The sequence below is a fragment of the Somniosus microcephalus genome, chromosome 6 (genome assembly GCF_052327205.1).
Source record: "Somniosus microcephalus isolate GS21.2 chromosome 6, FLI_Smic_1.0, whole genome shotgun sequence".
Lineage (NCBI taxonomy): Eukaryota > Metazoa > Chordata > Chondrichthyes > Squaliformes > Somniosidae > Somniosus > Somniosus microcephalus.
Window position 1 is genome coordinate 228,994,210 of NC_140992.1, and position 19,588 is coordinate 229,013,797.

Consider the following 19,588-nt stretch of genomic DNA (forward strand, 5'->3'; position numbering starts at 1 on the left):
GCAGCCACAGCTGAGGAGCAGGACGTCTCTGTCGGTGGCACTGAAGGTGACGGTGGCTCTCAACTTCTATGCCACCGGCTCCTTCCAATCCACTACTGGGGACATTGCCAACATCTCCCAGTTCGTGGTACATTGCTGCATCTGCCAGGTGACCAATGCCCTTTTCAGAAGGAGACATCAGTACATCTCCTTCCCCATGACTCCTGGACAAGCAGCAAGAGTGTGCAATGGGATTTGGAGGAATAGCGGGCTTCCCATGGTCCAGGGCACCATTGATTGCACGCAAGTGGCTTTGCGGGCACCTCTAGAGAATGCCGAGGATTACCGCAACTGGAAGGGCTACCATTCGCTCAACGTCCAGTTGGTGTGTGACCACAGGCAGCTCATACTAGCTGTCAATGCCCTCTTTCCAGGCAGCAGCCACGATGCCTTCATCCTGCGCCAGACTTCTGTGGCAGACATTTTCGAAGCCCAGGCTCATCCACGAGGATGGCTTCTCGGGGACAAAGACTATCCTTTGTGCACCTGGCTGATGACCCCGCTCCGTGCGCCCAGCACCCCTGCTGAAGAGCGATACAATGACAGCCATCAAGCTACCAGGAACATCATTGAGCACACAATCGGCGTGGTCAAGCAACGGATCCGCTGTCTGGACCGTTCCGGAGGAGCCCTACAGTACTCGCCTGAGCGAGTCTCCCATTTCGTTGTAGTGTGCTGCATGCTGCACAACCTGGCTATCCTGAGGACTCAGCCACTGCCAGTAGACATTGGAGGACCACCAGAGGAGGAGGAGGAGGAGGAGCACCAAGATGGGAGGGAGGCACAGAGTGCAAGGGCCGTCCGTCGGCGGCTTATTGCAACTCAGTTCTAGGCCCCCTCTCAGGGAATGGCTTGTGCCAATGAAAGAACATGAATGGAGCCGCTCCGCAAGCCCTCAGCCGGTCAAGGCAACAAATAGTTCAAAGTGCAAACATGGACAATGTGATTAAAGAAAATTTTATTACTTTGCAAACTCTGTGCCCTTCCCGCATGACAAATTAATTCAGATAAACCCCCCAAAAAACCATCAGAGAAACAACTGGCTCTCACAACCTTCAGAAAATAAAAAAAAAACAGTTAAACAAAAATGACCATGATCCTCGGCCTTCATATAAAAAACAAACACAACAGTCTCGGCCTTCATATATAAAAAAAACATTCTTGGCCTTCATATATAAATAGTACATTTGGCCACACCTTCTACTTTTTCCCCTATGAGGGTGATCCGCCTCGCTTCTGCGAATGGCTCCTTCCCGCCCTGCAGCTCCTCCTCAATGGGACCCCAGTGGCTGCAGCAAGGCTGGGGGAAGGCTGCTGAGGGTCAGATGGTGAGATGGCAGATGTCCTTGGGGGACGGCCTGGACCAGCTCTGGGTCTGGAGGGCCCGGCTGCTGACTGCTCCAACTCTGCTTGGGCGGCAGCAGTCTGTCCTACGGGTGGTGGCAGCTGCAGTGGAGGAGTGACAGTGTTGGCTGCAGGAATGCTGCCAACCTGACAGAGCACAGGCACTCCCTGGTCGGCTGATACACTGGCACTCGCACGGGCCAGCACTGCAGCATGCGCAGCAATCTGCTGAAGCACAGACTGCTGGGCTGCTGCGGCGCGGTGAGGGCCCCGGCAATGACTGGCTGATCCAGTGAGGGTGGCAGCAGTTAGTGCCCGTGTGGCCCTGATCTGTGTCTGCACAAGACCAGCCAGTGAATGCATGGCACGACTGAGCACTTGGCTGGAAGCCGCCTGTCCTGCACTGAATTCTTGCAGACTCCTGGCCTGTGCTGCCCCGAATTCCTGAGCACTCCTTGCCAGTGGCTCTATGGAGTCAGGCATCCTTGCCAATGCAGCCATGAGCTCAGTGTGCCTGCGCTCAGCCTGGGTGCCCATTTCACCAAGGAGCCGCACCTCCTCTGCGCTCACCGTAGCAGGACTGGAGGCCGCACTCACCCTCCGGGGAGAAGGCTGCCGAACTTCCCCACCCCTCCCGCGTTGCTGCAGCCCGCTGGGCCCCGTAGCTTCACTCTCCTCAGACCCTTCCCCCCTGCACCCCTCCAGGGAAGACGTGTCCCCATCATGGCCATGGGCTGCCTCGGCTGAGGGTGGCACTGATGGGCCGGCTTCCTCTTCCTCCTCCTCGAATTCAGAATCACTGACAGTGGCAGCTTGAGGGCCTGCCTCCTCACCTGGCGAATCAGCATCTGAAAGCAGGGAGGCACAAGAGTTGCTTTAGAGTGAGGACAGGGCGGCAGCGAGGGAGGCATGAGTGCTGCTATGCACTGCATTGGTTTGATAGTGGCAAAGGATGCTGGTGTGAGGCACAAGTGGAAAGAGAGAGGTCAAAAAGGTGATGACCTTACCATTGCTGTCCAGAACAGGGTCAGCATCTCCACTGGCGACGGGGCCAATCAGCTGGCCTGCCATAATGCGCTCCACACGCTGCTCCAGGTCGCTGAGATCTTTGAGGTCAGGACAGCCTCCCCCGGTCTGTCGCTGCTACCTGCGATTGTGGGCCAGCTTGCCCTGCAAGAGAAAGGACGGCCTCTAAGTACAGTGTCAAGCCCTGATCTTGCCTGCACTGCCTCCCATGGTGGAATAGCCCAAAAAGTGTCAAGCCCTGATCTTGCCTGCACTGCCTCCCATGGTGGAATAGCCCTGACAGTGTGTAAAGTGCTGAATGTGCAAGTGGTTTTCATGAGAGTCCCATAGCTCTTGGATGAGGGCTGGGCATTGGGGCTTTCAGGTCCCTTTGGCCAGAAACTGAGGTGCACATGCAGGGATGAACAGGATAGTGGAAAGGGTGCTCACCCTGACAACCTGAGTGAGGTCGTTGAACTTTTTCCTGCATTGAAGTGGAGTCCTGGCAGCCATGCTGTTGGTGATCACCCTGTTTGCCACCTCCCTCCAGGCTTTTCGGTATTCGCTGGGAAGCGGCCTCCTCCCACTGTCAGGGAAGAGGACAGGTTGCCTGCGCTCTACTGCACCAACCAGTAGCCTCAGGGCACCCTCGCTAAAGCGCTCCGCTCGCTCCCTAGCCTTCTGCATGGTCCTGGGCGTAGAAATGATGATCCAGCAATGGTCAGGCCTTGCTTCAGGGCTGCAGTGTGCAGGGCGTGGCAGCCAAACAAGTCCACCCTCCTCCTTTAAGAGCTGGCCGGCGCCAGCGTGTCTGCCTTCAATCAGCAACTCGCCGCACCTGCGCTGCACCCGCCCTCGGTGTTAGCGCCTCGGCTCGCCGGCTTAGCACCTTATGATAGTCGTGCATCGCCTGCTTTAGTGCAGCAGCAACCTCTTAGGGCGATGCAACTCAATTTCGGTGAAGGTGGCGCTAAGTTGCGCCGGGCGCTAAATTTAGCGAACGCCCAGCTGTAGCGCCCCAAACGTGGCGATACTGAATTTCTAGGCCATTATCTCTAAGGTAAATCTGAGTAATTGGGCTACACCCATTGTTGTTGTACCTAGGTCAGATGGTAAGGTAAGGTTGTGTGGTGATTATAAGGTAACCGTAAACCAGGTTCTAGAGTGTAATCTACCCAATACATTACCAAATGTGAAAGATTTGTTCACAAAGCTGACAGGTGGCCAGATCTTTTTGAAGTTAGATCTAACAAACGCCTACCTACAACTTGAGTTAGATGAAGAGTCCAAGTCATGCTTGACCATAAATACTCACTGAGGCCTATATCAGTTCAATAGGCTACCATTTGGAGTGTCTTCTGCCCCTGACATATTCCAGGGGTTGATGAACCAAATTTTGCAAGGGATTGAATGGGTAGTCTGTTATTTGGATGACATACTCATTTCAGCACCAAACAGGCAAACCCATGATGAGGTGTTGAATGAAGTGCTCAAATGGCTAGAGAAGCACGGAGTATGAGTGGCAGCTCACAAGTGTGAGTTGTTTCAAAACTCTGGAGTACTTAGGGCACAGAGTAGACAAGGATGGTTTACCTTCAACCAAGGGAAAGCTGGATGCAATCAGAAATGCACCCACTCCCAAGAATGTCTCTGAGCTTCGATCATTTTTGGGTCTTTTGAATTATTATGGAAAGTTCCTCCCAAACTTGGCTACATTGTTACATCCACTGAATGAGCTGTTGAGAAAACAAATCCCTTGGAAGTGGTCAAAAGAATGTGACACAGCATTCAAAGAGTGTAAAAGCCAGTTAGTAGAGTGTACTGTTGTGTATGTACCTTTAAGAGAAGAACTGATTTTATACTGCAGTACCGGCAGTGACCACCCCTGTATAAAAGGTCCTAGCAGGCTTCTGTACTTCAGTCTGACGTTACCCTCCTGTTCAGACCTCATTCTCAGCATTGCTGGCTGTGCAGCTGCCTCAGTCAGCAGGAGGAGAAGGAGCAGCCAAACCAGGAGAGTGGAGAGTGGAAAGTGGTGGTTTCCTGACCAGGAAGAGGAGGACAACGATAGGTCACCACCACCACCTCCACCATCATCATCACAACAACACAGGTGCCTGGAGAGAGAGGACAGAGGAAGAGAAGGAGAAAGGAGGCCAGCAGCAACATCAACCAGGGGAGAGACCTTTCCCATTACTGCCTCCCCAAATTGGCCTCCACTTCAGGAGAGGGAGAGAGGGGAGAGAAACCACCATCAACCAACACCAACTGTTCGGAAGGAGGGAGGAATATCATCTTTCAGAACATCTACAGGTGGGTGTTATTTGGGGCACTCTCCCAAAGACTTTGTATTTTAGGTGGGGGGAGAAAAGAAGAAACAAGGCCGGATCATCAAGGGGTGTCTGTGTGTGTGTGTGGCTCTTGTTAAAAACTAGGCCACACACACCACTAATAAGCACCCCTTCTATTGCCTGACCTGGGACAGCTGGAGCTGCCTAGGTGAAGTCCAATTTCATTTATTACATCGTTAAGACCTGGTGTGGGACTGAGCCTGGAGCATCTCCAGCTTTCCCAGGTGAAGACATCTTCTCCCCCTGCCAGAAGACCACCACCATCAAAGACTTTAAATTTCCATCGGAGAGTGCACCCCTGCCAACACCCACCCACCCACCATCCTGAGTGGCAACCCTGCCCTTGCGGCCTCCCTCCTTCCCACCCCCCCTCTCTCGATCACTTTGTCTCTCTCTGCCTCTTTCTCTGAGGCACCTCAATTTCATCTCTATTTATTAATTGCCTATTGAGCAGAGGGGAGAAGGCCCCTCTCCCAATTTCAATCAATAAGGGGAGAGGTGTGCCTTCATTTTAAACAGCTCCCTCTGCTCAATAGAGGACCAAAAAATACCTGAGGCCATTAACACCTTCAGGCCTGTGACTTGGGGTGAGTGTAGCCCTTATAAAATCACCCCATAATGGTGACTGCATCTTCGCCGGTGGCGGGGCCAGCCAGGACTTATGCGGCAGTGGCAGCCACAGGCACAGCTGCTCCCGCTGCTTCTGCTGCCCCGTCACCTTTAAAACTCATGACAAAAAAGCTTGGGGTGAAGAGCTACACTCACCCCACTATGACCATTGAGGCCTGTGTTAAAGCCATGGCTGGGGTTGTCGGCCCCTCAGCCATCGTCGCGGCCTCAAAAATGTACGGGAAGGCTGTGTTCTTCCTGGGGTCGGAGCGGGCGGTGTCCCTGGCCGTCGCCAAGGGGCTCACCGTGGGCGGGACCTTCCTGCAGGTGGATCCTCTCGAGGCCACCGCGCAGAGGATCGTCATCACGAACGTCCCACCCTATGTTCCTGGTGAGCTCCTCCTCCCCCATTTATGCCAACTTGGGGAGGTGAGGTCGGGGATCACACCCATCCTGCTCGGCTTCCGGGAAGCCAGCCTTCGCCACGTCTTCTCCTTCCGGCACCAGCTGTTTATCCAGCTGGCGCGGGAGGAGGACACCGACGGGGCGTTCGTCGTCCACCACGAGGGGGCCGCCTATCGCGTATTCTGGACGTCGGACGGTGTGCAGTGCCACGCCTGCAAGGAGGTGGGGCACATTCGGAAAAACTGCCCTGCCTCCAAGGCCGCCAGATCATCTAGTGCGGCCGAGGCTGGCGCCGCCGCCGCTTCTCCCCCCGGATCTGCCCGCGTGTCGGGAACCGCTGATGCGCGTTCGACGTCGGAGGCCGATGCCACCAAGGCCTCCGGCAGGGGGGAGGGAGCGCGTCCGGCCGGAAGGAAGGCGCGGCAAAAATCAAAACACCTTAGGGCGGGTCCCCCCGTGGAGGGCCAGCCCTTGCCCCTTAAGCCCCTTACACCCGCGCTCCTTGCGGAGTTAATCGGGGCAGACGCGAGTGGGAGGGGCCTCGTGCCCGAGCCTGTGGCCGCAACCGCCGTAGCGGAAACGCCAATACCTGCAGCCGGGCTCGGGCCCAAGGAACCCGACAAACCTGCTCCGCTGGAGGGGGCAGAGGAGGAGGCCTCTGCAGACGTGGAGGTCTCCCTCGCTCCCTCCATGCTAAAAAGAAGGCGCGACCCCCTGGAAGAGGAGGAGGACCGGGAGGAGGAAGGTCCCTCTGAGCAGGGGGAGTCGTCGCCCGCCGCGGGTACTGCGCCACCCCCCTCCCGCTGTCATCACCACCGGCAATCGGCAGGGGCCGCCTGTCCCTCGGAAGGCTGAGGCAGATGTGTCTGTCCGGCACGTGCCTCCCGGGAATGGGGACGAGACCCTGCCCATGGGGGTGGGCGCGGGACAACCCACGGCGGAGATTGACATTTTATCGGTGCCGTTACCCTCGCCGGGTCGGGCGGCCTGGGGTCTGGGTCAGGCGAGCTCGAGGAAAATGAGCTCGCCCAATGCGACCCGGACATCTCCCAGGGGCTGCTCGTCCTGGTAGAGGTTTTAATTCAAAACTCCCCATCCGCTGGGTCGGAGGTTGGTGGCAGGGAGGAGGATGGCCCCCTCGCTGCGTCTCTGGTGCCGGACGAACTGGAGGAGCTGTGAATTGTTCTCTCCCCAGCTTCTCCAGTCCTTCTGGCGTCTGAGGCGGAGGGGGACTCTGAACCGCCGCCGTCTTCTGGCCCAGCACCCCTAGAGGGGCCCAGGGAGGAATCCTCTGCCGCCGATCCTGGGGGTGGGATCCGGGCGGAGGCGGGGCCGGCTGTTGCGGCCGAGCTGTTCGCTGTGCACTGTGCGACGGACGGGCCAGCCGCTGGTGACGACCCCCTGGAGGAGGATGGGGACTCGGTGATGGGCACGGAGGACGATTTGGACTCCAGCGCTGACGAGGCGCTGGATGACCTCGTGCCTCTCGCCGAGTCTCCCCTCATTCCCGTAAGGGAACTCCGGGACTTTATGGCCACGTGCCTGGGTCAGCACAATAAGATCCGGCAGGCCGTCGACAGGTGGTTGGAGCTGGCGCTGCTCATCGTGTCCGTCCGCGCCGCTGTTAAAATCATGGGCGCGGACGAGGGCGTGAACCCGCTCGAGCTGCGTCGGCTCAGAATGTTCCTCACTGGGCTGCTGAGGAAGTGGCGGCTGACCAGCGGCTGCGCTCCCTCCCCCCGTTAGGTGTAGGTAGAGGTTGCACTATGCTTCTGACATGAAGATAACCATAGCCAGCCTCAGCATCAACGGCAGCAGGGAGGCGCGCCGCAGATTCAATAATTTCTCGCTCCTTCGGGACGGGAAGTATGCGGTGTGCTTCCTGCAAGAAACCCACACCGTTCCGGGAGACGAAGCCATGTGGCTCCTGGAGTGGCAAGGAGGGGTCAGCATGAGTCACCTCTCCAACAATTCCAGCGGGGTGGCTATCTTGCTGGCTCTGCATTTTCAGCCGGAGATCTTGGGGGTCAAGGAGCACGTGCCGGGCCGCTTGCTCCAGGTCACTGTTCACCTGGGGGGCATGCTGCTCCATCTAGTGAACGTGTACGCCCCTCAGACTGGTGCGCAGCAAGTGCGCTTCTTCGAAGAAGTGTCCGCTCTTTTGGGCTCTGTCGACGTGGGCGAGTGCGTCATACTCGGGGGGGGATTTTAACTGCACCCTCGAGGTGAGGGACCATTCGGGTCCCCCGCGAAGCCCGGCGGCGATGGAGAAGTTGAGGGACCTGGTCGGGTCCTTCCACTTGGTGGACGTCTGGCGAAATCTCCACCCCGACTCCAGCGCCTTCATTAGCGTGAGGTCTGGGGGAGGAAGGTCCAGAATTGACCGCCTCTACATTTCCCGGGCGTACGTCTCCTGTGTTCCGGCAGCTTCCATGCGGCCGGTGCCATGCACGGACCACCACCTGGTATGGGCGGAGCTCGCTCCGCTGCGCGCGCGGTGGGGGGGGTCCGCGTACTGGCATTATAACAACCCGCTGCTGGAGGACGCGCGGTTCCGGGATTTGTTTCGTCGGTTCTGGGCCGACTGGAGAAGGAAGCGGGGGGGGCTTCCCCTCCTTCAGGCTATGGTGGGACATGGACAAGGCTCACGTCCATCTCTTCTGTCAGGAGTACGCGAAGGGGTCGACCAAGAGGCGGGAAGCCCGGGTCGGGCGGTTGGAGAAGGAGGTGCTCGACCTGGAGTCCTGTCTCGGTCAGGTCGTCGAGGACCCAGCCCTGCGGAAGGTGTAAGAAGAGAAGAAGGGCGCGCTGAAGGACCTGCAGCTCGTCGGGTCCCGAGGCGCATATGTGAGGTCGCGGATCCAGCTCCTGCGGGACCTGGACCGCGGCTCCCCCTTCTTCTACTCGCTGGAAAAAAGACGGGGGGTCCGTAAGCAGCTCTTGGAGCTGCTGGCCGACGACGGATCTCTGGTCTCGGATCCGGAGGGAATCCGCGCGGAGACCCGCGCCTATTACGGGGCTCTGTTCTCTCCGGATCCGTCCAGCGAGGACGCGCGCAGAGTTTTGTGGGAGGACCTGCCGAAGGTCGGCCTGGAGGGCGCCGAAAAATTGGACGCTCCTCTGAGTTTGGAGGAGCTGTCCGGCGCCCTCCGCCAGCTCTCTAGGGGGAAGTCCCCAGGGCTGGATGGGCTGACCGTGGAGTTCCACAGGGCGTTCTGGGGCGTCCTGGGGGGCGACTACGCGCGGGTCCTGGGGGAATGTTTGGCGACCGGGGAGATGCCCCTCTCTTGGCGCAGGGCGGTGATCGTCCTGCTGCCTAAGAGGGGTGATCTACGCCTCCTTAAGAACTGGCGCCCGGTCTCCCTCCTCAGCACGGATTACAAAATCTTTGCCAGGGCCGTGTCTGTTCGCCTTGGCGCCGTGCTGGCCCACATGATCCACCCCGACCAGTCCTACACGGTCCCGGGCCGGACCATTCATGATAACATCCATCTGGTCCGGGACCTGGTCCACCATTCCCAGAGGGCTGGTCTGTCGGTCGGCTTCCTTTTCTTGGATCAGGAGAAGGCGTTCGACAGGGTGGATCACGAGTATCTTTTCGGGACTCTGCGCGCATTCGGGTTCGGGACGCATTTTGTCGCCCGGATCCGACTTCTGTACGCTGCCGTGGAGTGTCTGATTAAAGTTAACGGGTCCTTGACGGCGCCCCTTCGCTTCAGGAGGGGGGTGCGTCAGGGATGCCCCATGTCCGGCCAGTTATATGCCATTTGCGTGGAGCCTTTCCTGCGCCTCTTGCGGAAGAGGTTGGCGGGACTGGCTCTGCAAGGGCCGGGCGTGGAGGTGGTCCTCTCGGCTTACGCCGATGACGTGCTCCTCATGGTCACGGATCCCGTTGACCTGCGGAGGATGCGTGAATGCCAGCAGATTTACTCGGATGCATCCTCCGCCAGGATCAACTGGGGGAAATGTTCTGGACTCCTGGTGGGTCAGTGGCAGGTGGACTCCCTGCCGGAGGAGTTCAGGCCCTTCGCCTGGAGCACTACACACCTCCTCTACTTGGGAGCCTACCTTAGCCCGGCCGAGGACGCCTGGCCGGCGAACTGGCACGAGTTGGAGGCCAAAGTCACCGCTCGCTTAGGACGCTGGACAGGATTGCTCCGAGTGTTGTCCTACAGGGGTCGGGCGTTGGTCATAAACCAACTGGTGGCCGCCATGTTGTGGTACCGGTTGGTTACTCTGATCCCCCCCCCTGCGTTTGTCACCAAGATACAGAAGAAGCTCATCGACTTCTTCTGGAACAACAGGATACACTGGGTCTCTGCCGCGGTTCTGAGTCTCCCGCTTAGGGAGGGCGGTCAGGCGTTGGTGTGCCTCCGCACCCAGGCTGCGACTTTCCGTCTTCAGACGCTGCAGAGATACCTGTACGTTGAGGATCCTCCGAGATGGTGTGCGCTGGCGACGTATTTCTTCCGCCAGCTGCACGGCCTCAATTACGACATGCAGCTCCTGTTTTTGGAAGTGGGCAGCAGGCGTGCCAGCCTGCAGGAGCTGCCTGTCTTCTACCAGGAACTGCTATGTGTTTGGAACTCCGTCGCTTCCAGGCGGAGCTCTCCCCCGTCAGGAATGGCGGCTGTCCTTCGAGAGCCGCTGTTCAGGAATCCGCACCTCCGCGTCCGTGAGTTCGGGTGGCTGGCGGAACGGAGGGCTGTGCCTGGCAGGGTGACTAGAGTCGGGGACCTACTCGATGGCGGAGGAGCGGGCTGGATGGCGCCGGAGGAGTTGGCGCGGCGCATGTATTGGGACAACGTCCGGCTCGCGGTCGATGCCATCGAGGCGGTGAAGGCGAGGCTGCACCCCGGCGCCACGAGGTGTATCGAGGCGGCTCAAGCGCGTGGGGCGATCCCGCCCGAGCTTACCCCCGTTCGGACGGAATTCCTTATCGGCGCCCTGCCCCAAAACTCCCCTCGGGGATTGGCGCCTCACAACTTGAGCCGTCTCGAGGAGATGCCCTCCGTGCCTTTTCATTCTGCACGGAGGGGTTTCCTGTACGGGCTGCTCCTGCACACCTTCCACTTTGCCATCTTCGCCTGCCGTCCGGACACGCCGTGGCGTGCCGTTTTACCTTCCGGCGGAGGCGGAGGTCCCCAATGTGGGGCTCTCTATGCGGGAGTCCTCCCTTGTTCCATTGGGGACTTGGCCTGGAGGGTGTTGCACAGAGCAGTCCCGTGCAATAGATTTTTAAATAGGTTTACGGACTCCCAGGCCGCCTGTTTGTTTTGCGGTCTGGAGGAGTCCGTATTTAACGTGTATATGGGGTGTGAGAGGTTGCAGCCCCTCTTCCATTTTTTGAAGGGGCTGCTCCTCAAGTTTTGGTTGCACTTCAGTCCCACGCTCCTGATCTACGGTCACCCCGTGCGGAGGGGAGCGGGCAGGTTGGAGGACCTCCTCGTGGGTCTGCTCCTGGGCCTGGCCAAGAAAGCCATTAATTGGTCCAGGCAGCGGGTAGTCGGGGGGGTCGTCCGACCGGATTGCCTCCCCCTCTTCCGTGGCCATGTTCGCGCCCGGGTGGCCCTAGAGATGGAGCACGCGGTGACCGCTGGCGCGCTCGAGCAATTTCGTGACCGGTGGGCGCCGCGGGGACTGGAGTGCATAATTAGTTTAAATAACCAAATTTTAATTTGATTTGTTAAGGTTTATTTAAAGGGTTATTAGATTTTTAGTTATAGTTTATTTGTTAACTTGTTTTGGTTTCACACAAAGAGGAGAAACAAGTAACAATTAACAAAGGGAAACCAACCAGTGAAGGTGCCATCTAGGGGTTAGTGAAGCAACTGACCGGCACCCTCACACAAGCTCAGTCTGTTCCTTGCAGTCAGAGGAGCAGGTTGTGCTCTTGAGCTGCTCCTGCTGCTGCTGTGGGGAGAGAGTGTGTGGTTGCCTTGGCCTGGGAGTAGAGTGGAGTGGAAGGAAGGAGTGACCCCAGGCCACCACCACTACAACCCACCCACACCAACCCATCTACATCATCTACAGAGGTGCCTGGAGAGGAAGGAGTGGAGGACAGAGGAGGAGGACAGCATTAGAACAGGTGAGGCCTTTTCCAGCACTGCCTCCCAATTCGGCCTCCAGCCCAGGAGAGGGAGAGGGGGAGAGAGGATACAAACAGCTCCACTTGGAAGGAGGGGAGGAGCTGCAACTCAAACATCTGCAGGTGGGTGTCTCTGCGTATTCCCCCTAAAGACTTTTGCATTCTAGGCGGGGGGAGGGAAAGAAGATGGGCCGAAAGCCTGGCCTGGGTTGGCTGGAGCCTGCCCAGGTGAAGCTTGTTCCTGCGCATCGAGAAGACCTGGTGTAGGCTGACCTTGGGCGTTCTCCAGCCTGCCCAGGCGAAGACATCTTCTCCCCCTGCCCGAAGACCAGCTTATAGCTTAAAGACTTTGTGAATTACCATCGGGGGAGTACACCCTGCCGACACCCACCCACCGTCTACCATTGTTGAGTGGGAACCCTGCCTTTGCGGCCCCCCCATCCTTCCCACCCCCTCTCTCTCTCTCTTTGTCCTCTCTCTGCCTCTCCAAAAGGCACCTCTTTTCCTGTTTATTATTACTAATTGAGCAGAGGGAGGAAAGGGCCCCCTCCCAATTTATACCATCAAGGGGAGAGGTGGCCCAGTACATTTACACTCCCTCTGCTCAGGACTCTCTTACCGAGGCCATTAAAAACCTCCAGGCCTGTGACGGAGTTGGGGTGTGTGTAGCTCTTTTTTAAGAACCACCCCATGATGGCCAGTACTTCTTCGGCGGTGACGGGGCCGGCGATGACTTACGCGGCAGCGGCGGCCAAAGCCACGGCCGCTCCTGCTGCTGCTGCTGCCCCGTCGCCGTTCCGGCTAATGACTAAGAAGCTTGGGGTGAAGAGCTACACCCACCCCAACATGACCATCGAGGCGTGCGTCAAGGCTATGGCTGGGGTTGTCGGCCCTCCGGCCATAGTGGCCGCCTCGAAGATGTATGGGAAGGCTGTATTCTTCCTGGAGTCCGAGCGGGTGGTGGCCCTGGCCATCGCCAAGGGGCTCACCGTGGGCGGGACCTTCCTGCCGGTGGACCCTCTTGAGGCCACCGCGCAGAGGGTCGTTCTGTCAAACGTCCCGCCCTTTATCGCCGGTGAGCTCCTCCTCCCCCACTTATACCAACTCGGGGAGGTGAGGTCGGGGATTTCTCCGATCCCGCTCGGATTCCGGGAGAGCAGCCTTCGCCATGTCTTCTCCTTCCGACGCCAGGCCTTTATCCAGCTGGCGCGGGAGGGGGAGACGGACGGGGCCTTTACGGTCCTCCACGAGGGGACCCCGTACCGCGTCTTCTGGATGACGGACGGCGTGCGGTGCCACGCCTGTAAGGAGGTGGGGCATGTTCGGAAAAACTGCCCCGCCTCCAAAGCCGCCAGGGTGACTGGCGTGGCCAAGGCTGGCGCCGCCGCCGCTCCTCACTCCGGGTCTAGCCGTGCCCCCCTCCCAAACAAATGCCACCGGGGCGTGGTCGTCGTTGGAGGCCATCGCCATCCAGGCCTCCGGCGGGGGGGAGGAGGGAGGTCCGGTCGGAAAGAAGGCGCGGTGCAAGACCAAAAACCGCAGGGTGGGTCCCCCCGTGGAGGGTGTCCCACTTGATTTGGAGCCCCTGACACCCGAGCGCGTCATCGCGCTGATCGCGGAGTGCGGAGGTGAGGGGGACCACGTGCCTGAGCCCGTGGCCGCGACCGCCGAGGCGGGTACACTAGAACCTGCGGCCGGGATCGGGCCCGGGGGACCCAAAGAACTCGCTCCACCGCAGGGAGCAGGGGAGGCCCCTGAAGAAATGGAGGCCTCCCTCTGCCCCTCCGCGCTCAAGAGAAGGCGCGACCCCCTGGACGAGGAGGAGGACCGGGAGGAGGAAGGTCCCTCCAGTCGGGGGGAGTCGTCGCCCGCCGCGGATACTGCGCCCCACCCCACCGCTGACACCATCGCGGGCGAACGGCAGGGATCGCCTGTCCCTGGGGAGGCTGAGGCAGAGGCGTCTGCCCAGTTTGTGCCTCCCGGGGATGGGGGCGAGACCCTGCCCGTGGGGGGGGTCGCGGAACAACCCGCGGCGGGGATTGACCCCTTAACGGTGGAATTGCCCCTCGACGGGTCGGGCGGCTTGGGGTCTGTGTCGGGCGAGCTCGCGGAAGATGAGCTTGCCCAGAGCGGCCCGGACTTTTCCCAGGTGCTGCTCGACTTCGTCGAGGTCTGTCAACAATTTACCCCATCTGCTGGGTCGGAGGCCGGTGGCGTAGCAGAGGAGGGCCCTCTGTCTGTGTCTCCGGCGCCGGGCGACTTGGAGGGGGTCGGGTCCACGTATTCTCCCGTCTCTCCGGTCTCTCCGGCCGTTCCGGCGCCTGGGGCGGAGGGGGTCTCCGAACCGCCGCCGTCTTCTGGCCCGGCCCCCCTAGAGGAGCCCAGGGAGGAATCCTCCGCTACCGATCCTGGGGGTGGGATCCGGGCGGAGGCGGGGCCGGCCGTCGCGGCCGGGCCGCCCGATGCGCACTGCGTGGCGGACGGTTCGGCCGCCAGTGGCGACCCCCCGGAGGAGGACGGGGACTCGGTGGTAGGGGCGGAGGAGGACTTAGATTCCTTCGCCGATGAGGCGATGGATGACCTCGCGCCCCTCGCCGGGACCCCCCTCATTCTTATTCCCATCAGGGAGCTCCGGGACTTTGTGGCCACGTGCCAGGGTCGCCAGGGCACCCGGCGGGCCCTCGACAGATGGTCGGAGCTGGCGCTGCTCATCGGGTCGGCCCGCGTCGCCTACAAGACCATGGGCGAGGACGCGGGCGTGAGCCCGCTCGAGCTGCGTCAGTTCCGGTTGTTTCTCACTGGGCTGCTAAGGAAGTGGCGGTCGACTAGCGGCCGCCCTTCCTTCCCCCGTTGGTGATAAGTAGGGGTTGGTTTATGCTTCTGAAATGAAGATAACCATAGCCAGCCTCAACATCAACGGCAGCAGGGAAGCTAGCCGCAGATTTAATAACTTTTCGGTCCTTCGGGACGGGAGGTATGCGGTGTGCTTCCTGCAAGAAACCCACACCGTTCCGGGAGACGAGGCCACGTGGCTCCTGGAGTGGCAAGGAGGGGTCAACATGAGTCACCTCTCCAGTGTTTCCAGTGGGGTGGCTATCTTGTTGGCCCCGCATTTTCAGCCGGAGATGTTGGGGGTCAAGGAGCTCGTGCCGGTCCGCTTGCTCCAGGTCACTGTTCGCCTGGGGGGCATGCCGCTCCATCTAGTGAACGTGTACGCCCCTCAGGCCGGTGCGCAGCAGGCGCGCTTCTTTGAAGAAGTGTTCATTCTTTTGGGCTCCATCGACGCGGGCGAGTGCGTTATCCTCGGGGGGGATTTTAATTGTACCCTCGAGGCGAGGGACCGCACGGGCGCCCTGCCTTGCCCGGCGGCGACGGAGAAGTTGAGGGACCTGGTCGGGTCCCTCGACTTGGTGGACGTCTGGCGAAATCTCCATCCCGACTCCAGCGCCTTCACTTGCGTGAGGTCTGGGAGAGGAGCGTCCAGGATCGACTGCCTCTACATTTCCCGGGCATACGTCTCCTGCGTTCCGGCGGCTTCCATGCGGCCGGTGCCGTGCACGGACCACCACCTGGTGTGGGCGAAGCTCGTTCTGCCGCGCGCACGGGGGGGGGTCCGCGTATTGGCACTTTAACAATCTGCTGCTGGAGGACGCACGGTTCCGGGATTCGTTTAGTCGGTTCTGGGCCGGCTGGAGAAGGAAGCAGGGGGGCTTCCCCTCCTTGAGGCTATGGTGGGATGTGGGCAAGGCTCACATCCATCTCTTCTGTCAGGAGTACGCGAAGGGGTCGACCAAGAGGCGGGAGGCCCGGGTCGGGCAGTTGGAGAAGGAGGTGCTCGACCTGGAGTCCCGTCTCGGTCAAGTCGTCGAGGATCCGGCCCTGCGGCTGGTGTATGAAGAGAAGAAGGGCGCGCTGAAGGACCTGCAGCTCGTCGGGTCCCGAGGCGCGTACGTGAGGTCGCGGATCCAGTTCCTGCGGGACCTGGACCGCGGCTCCCCCTTCTTCTACTCGCTGGAAAAAAGACGGGGGGTCCGTAAGCAGCTCTTGGAGCTGCTGGCTGACGACGGATCTCTGGTCTCGGATCCAGAGGGAATCCGCGCGGAGACCTGCGCCTATTACGGGGCTCTGTTCTCTCCGGATCCGTCCAGCGAGGACGCGCGCAGAGTTTTGTGGGAGGACCTGCCGAAGGTCGGCCTGGAGGGCGCCAAAAAATTGGACGCTCCTCTGAGTTTGGAGGAGCTGTCCGGCGCCCTCCGCCAGCTCTCTAGGGGGAAGTCCCCGGGGCTGGACGGGCTGACCGTGGAGTTCCACAGGGCGTTCTGGGGCGTCCTGGGGGGCGACTACGCGCGGGTCCTGGGGGAGTGTTTGGCGACCGGGGAGATGCCCTTCTCTTGGCGCAGGGCGGTGATTGTCCTGCTGCCTAAGAGGGGTGATCTCCGCCTCCTTAGGAACTGGCGCCCGGTCTCCCTCCTCAGCACGCATTACAAAATCTTTGCCAGGGCCATGTCTGTTCGCCTTGGCGCCGTGCTGGCCCACATGATCCACCCCGACCAGTCCTACACGGTCCCGGGCCGGACCATCTATGATAACATCCATCTGGTCCGGGACCTGGTCCACCACTCCCAGAGGGCTGGTCTGTCGGTCGCCTTCCTTTCCCTGGATCAGGAGAAGGCGTTCGACAGGGTGGATCACGAGTATCTTTTCGGGACTCTGTGCGCATTCGGGTTCGGGACGCATTTTGTCGCCTGGATCCGACTTCTGTACGCTGCCGCGGAGTGTCTGATTAAAGTTAACGGGTCCTTGACGGCGCCCCTTCGCTTCGGGAGGGGGGTGCGTCAGGGATGCCCCATGTCCGGCCAGTTATATTACATTTGCGTGGAGCCTTTCCTGCGCCTCTTGCGGAAGAGGTTGGCAGGACTGGCTCTGCAAGGGCCGGGCGTGGAGGTGGTCCTCTCGGCTTACGCCGGTGACGTGCTCCTCATGGTCACGGATCACGTTGACTTGCGGAGGATGCGGGAATGCCAGCAGATTTACTCGGACGCATCCTCCGCCAGGATCAACTGGGAGAAATGTTCCGGACTCCTGGTGGGTCAGTGGCGGGTGGACTCCCTGCCGGAGGAGTTCAGGCCCTTTGCCTGGAGCACTATACACCTCCTCTACTTGGGAGTCTACCTCAGCCCTGCCGAGGACACCTGGCCGGCGAACTGGCAAGAGTTGGAGGCCAAAGTCACCGCTCGCTTAGGACGCTGGACAGGATTGCTCCGAGTGTTGTCCTACAGGGGTCGAGCGATGGTCATAAACCAACTGGTGGCCGCCATGGTGTGGTACCGGTTCGTCACTTTGATCCCTCCCCCTGCGTTTGTCGCCAAGATACAGAAGAAGCTCGTCGACTTCTTCTGGGACAAAAGGAAGCACAGGGTCTCTGCCGCGGTTCTGCGTCTCCCGCTTAGGGAGGGCGGTCAGGCGTTGGTGTGCCTCCGCACCCAGGCTGCGACTTTCCGTCTTCAGACGCTGCAGAGATACCTGTACGTCGAGAATCCTCCGAGATAGTGTGCGCTGGCGACGTATTTTTTCCGCCAGCTGCACGGCCTCAATTACGACATGCAGCTCCTGTTTTTGGAACTGAGCAGCAGGCATGCCAGCCTGCGGGAGCTGCCTGTCTTCTACCAGGAACTACTATGGGTTTGGAGCTGCGTCGCCTCCAGGCGGAGCTCTCCCCCGTCAGGAATGGCGGCTGTCCTCCGGGAGCCGCTGTTCAGGAATCCACACCTCCACGTCCGCGGTTTCGGGTGGCTGGCGGAGCGCAGGGCTGTGCCTGCCAGTTTGACTAGAGTCGGGGACCTACTCGATGGCGGAGGAGCGGGCTGGATGGCGCCAGAGGAGTTGGCGCGGCGCATGTCCTGGAACAGCGTCCGGCTCGCGGCCAATGCCATTGGGGCGGTGAAAGCGATGCTGCCCCCCGGTGCCACGAGGTGTATCGAGGCGGCTCAGGCGTGTGGGGCGATTCCGTCCGAGCTTACCCCCGTTCGGACGGAGTTCCTTATCGGCGCCCTGCCCGAAACTCCCCTCGGGGATCGGCGCCTCACAACCTGAGCCGTCTCGAGGAAATGCCCTCCGTGCCTTTTCATTCCGCACGGAGGGGTTTCCTGTACGGGCTGCTCCTGCACACCTTCCACTTTGCCATCTTCGCCTGCCGTCCGGACACGCCGTGGCGTGCCGTTTTACCTTCCGACGGAGGCGGAGGTCCCCAATGGGGGGCTCTCTATGCGGGAGTCCTCCCTTGTTCTATTGGGGACTTGGCCTGGAGGGTGTTGCACAGAGCAGTCCCGTGCAATAGACTCTTAAGTTTGTTTACAGACTCCCAGCCCGCCTGTTTGTTTTGCGGTCTGGAGGAGTCCGTGTATCACGCATATAGTGAGTGTGAGAGGTTGCAGCCCCTCTATCATTATTTGAAGGGGCTGCTCCTCAAGTTTTGGTTGCACTTCAGTCCCACGCTCTTGATCTACGGTCACACGGTGCGGAGTGGAGCGGGCAGGTTGGAGGACCTCCTCATGGGTCTGCTCCTGGGCCTGGCCAAGAAGGCCATTAATTGGTCCAGGCAGCGGGCGGTCGAGGGGGTCGTCCGACCGGATTGCCTCCCTCTCTTCCATGGCCATGTTCGCGCCCGGGTGGCCCTAGAGATGGAGCACGCGGTGTCCACCGGCGCGCTCGATCAATTTCGTGACCGGTGGGCGCCGCGGGGACTGGAGTGCATAATTAGTTCAAACAACCAAATTTTAATTTGATTTGTTAAGGTTTATTTAAAGGGTTATTCGAGTTTTGTTTACAGTTTATTTGTTTAATTTATTTGTCTCGAAAAAAAGAGGAACCAACCAGTGAAGGTGCCATCTAGGGGTTACTGAAGGAACTGACCGGCACCCTCACAAGTAACAATACTGTGGAGGAGGAATTCCTGGAGTGTATAAGGGATGGTTTCCTGGACCAATATGTCGAGGAACCAAGTAGAGATCAGGCCATCTTAGACTGGGTATTAAGTAATGAGAAAGGATTAATTAGCAATCTTGTTGTGCGAGGCCGCTTGGGGAGGAGCGATCATAATATGATATAATTCTTCATTAAGATGGAGAGTGAAATAGTTGACTCAGAGACTAGGGTACTGAATTTAAATAAAGGAGACTGCGATGGTATGAGGTGCGAGTTGGGTAGGATTGGTTGGGGAATGTCACTTAAAGGGTTGACGGTGGATGGGCAATGGCAAACATTGAAAGATCGCATGGATGAACTACAGAATTTGTTCATCCCTGTTTGGCATAAAAATAACACAAAAAAGGTGACTCAACCGTGGCTAACAAGGAAAATTAGGGATAGCATAAGATCCAAGGAGAGGACATATAAATTGGCCAGAAAAAGCAGTAAACCTGCGGGTTGGGAGCAGTTTAGGATCCAACAAAGGAGGACAAGGGATTAATTAAGAGGGGGAAAATAGAGTATGAGAGTAAGCTTGCAAGGAACATAAAAACTGACTGTAAAAGCTTTTATAGATAAGTGAAGAGTAAAAGATTGCAGTCAGAATCAGGGGAATTTATAATGGGGAACAAAGAAATGGCGGACCAATTAAATACGTACTTTGGTTCAGTCTTCACAAAGGAGGACATAAATAACCTCCCAAAGATCTCGGGGAACATAAGGTCTAATGAAAGGGAGGTACTGATAGAAATCAGTATTTGTAGGGAAATGGTGTTAGGGA